Here is an 8,683-nt window from a genome sequence, read left to right as displayed (position 1 = left end):
ACAATGAAGGAGCAGAGGCTGCTAATGTTTCCACTACCCTGAAAAGCACCAGCCAAAGCAAAGGTTGGCCTTATGTCCATTGCATGCTCTAATTTTATCTTCAGAACACACCATCTACACACTATGGGTATGTCTACACTACGAAATTAGGTCGAATTTATAGAAGTCGATTTTTTAGAAAGTGATTTTATACAGTCGATTGTGTGTGTCCCCACACTAATGCACTAAGCGCATTAAGTTGGCGGAGTGCATCCACAGTACCGGGGCTACAGTAGCGTCGACTTTCGTAGCATTGCACTGTGGGTAGCTATCCCACAGTTCCCTCAGTCTCCGCCGCCCATTGGAATTCTGGGTTAAGCTCCCAATGCCTGATGGAGCAAAAACATTGTCGCGGGTGGTTTTGGGTACATGTTGTCAGTCGCCCCTCCCTCTGTGAAAGCAATGGCAGACAATCGTTTTGTGCCTTTTTTCCGTGCGGGTGGCCATACTGCTTTCAGCAGACAGTACAGTGGGACTGCTAACCGTCGTTGTCACCCACCGCTTCCGCTGCCACTCTGCTCTTCTGATGCTATGAATCCACCTCGCAGGTCCTCTATATGACCGTCATAATCCACCGCTTCCGCTGGCACTCTGCTCTCCTGGTTGTCTCACAGGGCCTCTTCTGCGAGAACTCTGCTCGGCTGCTCTTGTCTTGCCATACCACGGCAAGCGTGCACACTGCTCAGCTGTTGTATCCTGGCAGCAGACGGTGCAGTAGGTCTGAAAAACTGGTCATCCAACCACTGCTTCCCCTGCAACTCTGATCTCCTGCATGCCATACCATGGCAAACATGGAGCCTGCACAGATCACCGTGGCAGTTATCAGCATTGTAAACACCTCGTGCATTATCATGCAGTATATGCAGAACCAGAACCTGCAAAGCAGGCGAGGAGGCGATGGCAGCGCGGTGATGAAGACACGGACTTCTCTCAAAGCATGGGCCCTGCTAATTTGGCCATCCTGGTGGCAATGGGGCAGGCTCATGCCGTGGAATGCCGATTCTGGGCCTGTGAAACAAGCACAGACTGGTGGGGCCGCATAGCGTTACAGGTCTGGGATGATTCCCAGTGGCTACGAAACTTTCACATGCGTAACGGCACTTTCATGGAACTTTGTGATTTGCTTTCCCCTGCCCTGAAGCACAAGAATACCAAGATGAGAGCAGCCCTCACAGTTTACAAGCGAGTGGCGATAGCCCTCTGGAAGCTTGCAATGCCAGACAGCTACCGGTCAATCAGGAATCAATTTGGAATGGGCAAATCTACTGTGGGGGATGCTGTGATCCAAGTAGCCAACGCAATCACTGAGCTGCTGCTATCAAGGGTAGTGACTCTGAAAAATGCGCAGGTCATAGTGGATGGCTTTGCTGCAATGGGATTCCCTAACTGTGGTGGGGCCATAGACGGAACCCATATCCCTGTCTTGGGACCGGATCACCAAGGCAGCCAGTACATAAACCGAAAGGGGTACTTTTCAGTGGTGCTGCAAGCACTCGTGGATCACAAGGGACGTTTCACCAACATCAGCGTGGGATGGCCGGGAAAGGTACATGACGCTCGCATCTTCAGGAACTCTGGTCTGTATGAACAGCTGAAGCAAGGGACTTACTTTCCAGACCAGAAAATAACAGTTGGGGATGTTGAAATGCCTATAGTTATCCTTGGGGACCCAGCCTACCCCTTAATGCCATGGCTCATGAAGCCATACCCAGGCAGCCTGGACAGTAGTCAGGAGCTGTTCAACTATAGGCTGAGCAAGTGCAGAATGGTGGTAGAATGTGCATTTGGATGTTTAAAAGCGCGCTGGTGCAGTTTACTGACTCGGTTAGACCTCAACGCAACCAATATTCCCATTGTTATTACTGCTTGCTGTGCAGTCCACAATATCTGTGAGAGTAAGGGGGAGATGTTTATGGTGGGGTGGGAAGTTGAGGCAAATCGCCCAGCCACTGATTACGCGCAGCCAGACACCAGGGCAGTTAGAAGAGCACAGCAGGGTGCACTGCACATCAGAGAAGCTTTGAAACCAGTTTCATGGCTGACCAGGCTATGGTGTGAAAGTTCTGTTTCTCCTCGATGAAACCCCCCCACCCCTTGGTTCATTCTACTTCCCTGTAAGCCAACCACCCTCTCCTCCCCCCTTCGATCACCACTTGCAGAGGAAATAAAGTTGTTGTTTCAAATTCATGCATTCTTTATTAATTCGTCACACAAATAGGGGGATAACTGCCAAGGAAGCCAGGGAGGGGTGGTGGAGGAGAGAAGCACTGGGAGGGGTGGTGGAGGAGGGAAGGACAAGGCCACACAGCACTTTAAAAGTTTAAAACTTTAAAACTTATTGAATGCCAGCCTTCTGTTGCTTGGGAATCCTCTGGGGTGGAGTGGCAGGGTGGCCGGAGGCCCCCACCCCCCGCGTTCTTGGATGTCTGGGTGAGGAGGCTATGGAACTTGGGGAGGAGAGTGGTTGGTTACACAGGGGCTGCAGTGGCTGTCTGTGCCTTTCCTGCACCTCACCCATACGCCGGAGCATATCAGTTTGATCCTCCAGTAACCTCAGCATTGCATCCTGCCTCCTCTCATCATGCCTCTGCCACCTTTCCTCTTGATCCCGCCACCTCTCCTGTTGCTCCCACCTCCTGTCCTCGCGTTCATTTTGTGTTTTCCTGGACTCTGCCTTTGTCTGCCTCCACGCATTCTGCTGGGCTCTTTCAGTTTGGGTGGACTGCATGAGCTCAGAGAACATTTCATCGTGAGTGTGGTTTTTTTGCCTTCTTATCTGCGCTAGCCTCTGGGATGGAGATGCTAGTGGCAGCGTTGAAACATTTGCAGCTGCAGGAGGAAAAAAAGGGAGAGTAGAATTGAAAAAGATACACTGGACATTTAAAAGTAGGAGCTGATGTTTTCGGGTTAACGTGCAGCACAAACCCAACTAAACCCTCCCACACACCCAATTCTCTGGGATGATTGCTTCATCCTGCCCCCCACCACGTGGCTAACAGCAGGGATGATTTCTTTTCAGTCACAGGCAAACAGCCCAGCAGGAACGGGCACCTCTGAATGTCCACTTACTAAAACCACCCTATTTCAACCAGGTGACCTTGGTAAAGTGTCCTAACATGGAGGACACAATAAGGCTGCCCTCCCCAGAAACGTTTTGCAAAGGCTTTGGGAGTACCTCCAGGAAAGCTTCATTGAGATGTCCCTGGAGGATTTCCGCTCCATCCCCAGACACATTAACAGACTTTTCCAGTAGCTGTACTGGCCGCGAATGCATCCCAAGTCTTCAGGGCAAAATAATCATTAAACACGCTTGCTTTTAAACCATGTATTATATTTACAAAGGTACACTCACCAGAGGTGCCTTCTCCGCCTTCAAGGTCCGGGAGCCCAGGTTGGGAGGATACTGTCTCCAGGTGATCAACAGTTCCTGGCTGTCGGGGAGAACGATTTCTCCGCTTGCTTGGTGTGCTCTATCTTCAACCTCCCCCTCCTCATCATCTTCCTTGTCCCCAAAATCCTCATCCCTGTTGTGTGAAACTCCCTTGCAGCAGTCCACGTACAGGTGTGGGGTAGTTGTAGGGGCACGCCCTAGAATTGCCTGCAGCTCATCATAGAAGCGGCATGTTTGGGGCTCTGGGGCGTTTGCCTCTTGGGTTTTTTGGTAGGCTTGTGTGAGCTCCTTAAGTTTCACACGGCACTGCTGCAGGTCCCTGTGATAGCCTCTGTCGTTCATGCCCTTGGAGATTTTTTCAAATATTTTGGCATTTCGTCGTTTGTAACGGAGTTCTAATAGCACAGATTCATCTCCCCATACAGCGATCAGATCCAGTACCTCCTGTTCAGTCCATGCTGGAGCTCTTTTGTAATAGTGGGACTCCATGGTCACCTCTGCTGATGAGATCTGCACGGTCACCTGTGCTGATCAGCTCGCTACGCTGGCCAAACAGGAAATGAAATTCAGAAGTCCACAGGGCTTTTCCTGTCTACCTGGTCAGTGCATCCGAGTTGAGAGTGCTGTCCAGAGAGGTCACAATGGAACACTGTGGGATTGCTCCTGGAGGCCAATACCGTCAAATTGCGTCCACACTAACCCAAATTCGACCCAGCGATGTCAATTTCAGCGCTAACCTCCTTGTCGGGGAGGAGTACAGAAATCGATTTTAAGAGCCCATTAAGTCGACAAAAATGGCTTTGTTGTGTGGACGGGTGCAGCGTTAAATCGATCTAACGCTGCTAAATTCGACCTAAACTCATAGTGTAGACCAGGGCTCACACTGTATGTCAGCAGGATGTGTGTGACATTACTGTTAATTACTGCTTCCTAAGTCTTCCCTCTCTTCATTGGGGAAAAGGTAGGTAAGGGAAAATGCTCTTCCTTCAAGGTCTGATCCAACTCCTTGAAATCAGTAACAAGACTCCTCTTGACTTTGAGAGGGGTCTGATCAGGCCTTTACTGCCTATTGGTAAACATCCTTTAAAAATGTTGAACACCTGCAGGCTTGGGGTAGTAGTCAAACTGTTCTGAGAATTGTTTGCACCCTTCCCACAGAATTTCCCCTAAGGAAGGGATTAATTTACCACTGTCAGTATAGTTTGAGTTGTTGTCTTAGTTTCCTCAACCTGGCCTCCTCCTCTTTACATTCAGAATCTTTTGTGAGTGCAGGTGTATAAATAGAAGTGCTTTCAATTAATTGCAATCTTGCCCATAGCGGGCCTCTGATCGCAGCTGCTGTACCCCTGCAGTAAGAAAATACACTGAATTTTAATCACCTGTTGCCTTGTTACATATTACACTGTTTAAAAACATTTCCTTGATTGCCGAGCTGTTTGTAAAAGGGCGTTACCAATTAAACACAAATGGCCTGGGGAGTGATTTTATAGTTTATGCAAAAATACAACAGATAATTTAGGTTACAGTGACTAAATAAAGAAGTTTGAGAGAAGCTGGTACTCTTAAATGCATAGCATAGTAATGGTACATTTTGTATTTTTCATCCATTTTTGCAGCTTTTGCTTCAAACACAAAACAAATAGAGCAAAGCAACTTGATGTGGTGTGGCATTTTTCAGACATATTGTAACCCAGAATGATTCAGATTTCAACAAGACAGTTAAAATTCATCAAAATCTAACCATAGAGTATGTATGTGAAATAGGGGAAAGGTTTTGAATTTATTTTAAAAGATAAGGATTCCAAATACCCTATCAAATATGCTGAAGACCATTTTAAATAGTTATTGGCTAAGGCTCTGTTTCAGCAAAGCACTTAAGCACATGCTCAAGTTCCATTAACTTCAATGGAATTTAAGCATGCATATAAGTAAAAGCCCAAACCTGCGAGATGAGAGAACGCTTCCAAATCAGGCCCAAAATAAATGTTTCCTATCTTTATTACACCACATGAATATTATGGGACAGATCCTCAGCTGCTGTAAATTGGCACAGCTCTATTGACTTCATGTGTCCATGTGTCCGTCCCCCGTCAAAATGTACAGTTTTCTACTAAACCTGACTTACTGTATTCAAAATTCAAAACTGAAATTAATAGGGTTGACTCCTTTGCTTGCTACAACTCCATAGTGCAGCTTACCTCAAAAAGAACACAGGCAGGTTTTCTTGACATTTTTTCCCAAAAACTTGGACGATGCCATAAAAATCAGTCATCCCTTTGACAGGAACAGCTGTTTGACTAAGTTGCTGAACCAAAGAGCTTATTTATTAGCCTTGGTGGCCAAAGAAAAGGGAAGTGGTGAGGAAGTCCTGGGAAGGAGTAAGTTATCCAAAGTAGTTCTCTCTCTCTCTCTCTCTCTCCGAGTTTTGGAAGAAACTGAAGGTAGAAACCAAACCAAAAACCAACTGAAAGTCAAAGTGAAAAAAGAAATTGAAATAAATGAAACAAAAATTAATTGTCAGGGACGCTGAGGTCCCCACAGCAGGAACAGAAGTCAGCGACTCAGGACGTGTCTCTAAGAAGAAAGCTTAGATGTTAAAGGATGATACATAACAGCAGCAATAAAACTGAAGGTCTCAAATCAAACAGGGGAAAAAATAGGAACTGAAGGGATTATGGAAGCAGGAGAAGATTAAGGAGAAAACAACCCCCCCCCACCACCAAGTGCTTTAAGGTGTGATGGAAGGGGAGAAAAAGTGAAGCCTTATGAGGTAAAGCAGAACAAGAGGAGCATTAGCCACAGAAAGCTAGAGTGTTACAGGTTTTCCTGAGACACTAAACTGTCAGAAAATTTCATAGACTGCATCCAAACTGCACAAAAAGAACAGGAGTACTTGTGGCACCTTAGAGACTAACAAATTTATTAGAGCATAAGCTTTCATGAGCTACAGCTTGCTTCATCAGATGCACAGAATGGAACATATAGTAAGATATATATATATATATACATATGTACACATACAGATAAGTTGGAAGTTACCATACAAACTGTGAGAGGCTAATTAGTTAAGATGAGCTATTATCAGCAGGAGAAAATAAACTTTTGTAGTGATAATCAAGATGGCCCGTTTAGACAGTTGACAAGAAGGTGCAAGGATACTTAACTTAAGGAAATAGATTTAATATGTGTAATGACCAACACTCTTTTGATTCTTCCTTGCAGTCATAGTAACCATTCCACTTACAGAGCTTTTCTAAACTTCCATGCAGCAACTACTGCATACACCTCGGACAACATCACAAGATGCTCATTGATGCCCAGCTATCCTTTAACGGAGAACCAAAAAATATTAGGCGTTTCAATGGTAGTTTACCCAGTTTTATTAAAAACACACAAACATTGTGCCCCGGAATTTGGCAGGGCAGAGAATGTATCTGAACCACCTTTACTTACTTTATGTACCAACTATAGGGTTTGAACCAAAACCCTGGAATTGTACACTCTGGACAATCTAGTCTAGAACTTTACAGCTCTGACCATCTCCAAGCAAGAGACCAAAGCTAGAGACCAAAGATATATATGTTTTATGATTACACAGGACAAGTGAATTTTGGTTTATACAAGTCTACAGCTGAACAAGAACAGATATTTTTATGGGTAGTGGGGAGAAGCCTGCTATTTTTCAGTTCTGAACTGCTGGAGACCAATTATGGATTTAGCCTAGGCCATGAGAGTTTAAACATATGTGGGCAAAAAAAGTTCTTGTTTTGTCCTGGTTTTGGCATTTCCTATTTTGAAAAGGAATTCGGCTTCCGATTTCTGAAAGTATGCTTCAAGTGGTGAAAAGTTCACCACGAACATACCTGCGGGTCTCCGCTATGCATATTATAAGTACAACATTTTAACTGTAAAGCTATATTAATCCTTGTTTTGAATTTCATCCAGAACTCGCCTAAGGAATTTTTTCAGATGCATGCAATTTGTATGAAAATGAAGGGCCAGATCTTCCACTAAAACTAATAGAGCTATGCTGATTTACACCAGCTGAGAATCTGGCCCCACATCTTAATTGAGGGTATGCTGAATCATTCAATTTAGGATTAAAGCTGTTGAAAATCATTAAGCTAAAATAAGGTTTAATTTAACAAACTTAAGAGTAATGTAATGTTTAGCAGTGTGTTTTTGTAAAGGGGTCTTGTAGAAATGAGAGCACTACTTGGCATTTGTTAATATGGGAACGATTCAATAGAATCAGTGGAAGATGCAGAAGGCTATAGAAGCTGGGTCCACAGCAGACCAACACAAAGAAGAAAAGTCAACTCATTGTGCAAGGTAAAGAGCAAACCAAAATAGCTCAGTGTACGAAAGTTACATTGTTTCTACCAAGTTTTTATTAGTCATCAAGACTTCAAGACTTGACCCAACAAAAAATATTTGCAGATCCACAAAAGCCAGTGGATACCATAGCCAAGTGGTTCTCAACCTTTCCAAACTACTGTATCCCTTTCCAGAGTCTGATTTTTCTTCCGTTCCCCAAGTTTCACCTCACTTAAAAACTACTTGCTTACAAAATCAGACATAAAAATACAAGTGTCACAGCACGCTAGTACTGAAAAATTGCTTACATCCTCATTTTGTCTGTATGAAATTTTAGTTTGTATTGAATTCACTACTGATTTTTATGTAGCCTGTTGTAAAACTCAGCAAATATCTAGATGAGTTCATGTACCCCCTGAAAGACCTCTGCGTACCACCAGGGGAGTTGAGAACCAGCGCCATAGCCTATAAACGTGATATTTGTTTATGTAAAATTGAAATGTGAGTAAAGAATAGATTGTTGGGCCTAAATATGGGCTTGACAATAGTGAGCTCTTATTACGGGTGAAATAAGTGAAACAGTTCAGATGCAAGTTGGAAATAAGTTAGAGTATAACCACGGGTCATGCTGTAAAAATGAGTTAGGACCAAAATATGTTTACAAACGTTTTAGATAAAATGCTAATGTTTTGGAAAATGCTATCTATATTGATAGTTCACTGATGTTAATTAATATGATACTTCATGTTAAATAGCCAATGAGAAAGCAGAAAATAATTATGGCAAAAAGGTGGATTTTATGCTAATTAATTAAGGGGCATTATTATAATTGATTGTAAAAGAGCAGTACATGGATTTTAGATAGGTGCACCCATCCACCACGAAGGTACCATTAGAGAAAGGATTACACTCATTCCCCTCATTCAGGGCCTGATC

The 8,683-nt window shown here is 44.1% G+C and overlaps 1 protein-coding gene across 2 annotated transcripts in view; it reads right to left on the bottom strand.

Annotated features, from left to right (window-relative positions):
- The window catches only part of CFAP299 (cilia and flagella associated protein 299), a 378,861-nt gene that overhangs the window by 335,954 nt on the left and 34,224 nt on the right, over positions 1-8,683 (bottom strand). The window lies entirely within an intron of this gene.

This window comes from Natator depressus, chromosome 4 (genome assembly GCF_965152275.1).
Source record: "Natator depressus isolate rNatDep1 chromosome 4, rNatDep2.hap1, whole genome shotgun sequence".
NCBI classification, from domain to species: domain Eukaryota; kingdom Metazoa; phylum Chordata; order Testudines; family Cheloniidae; genus Natator; species Natator depressus.
This window is presented reverse-complemented; position numbering and strand designations above follow the sequence as displayed.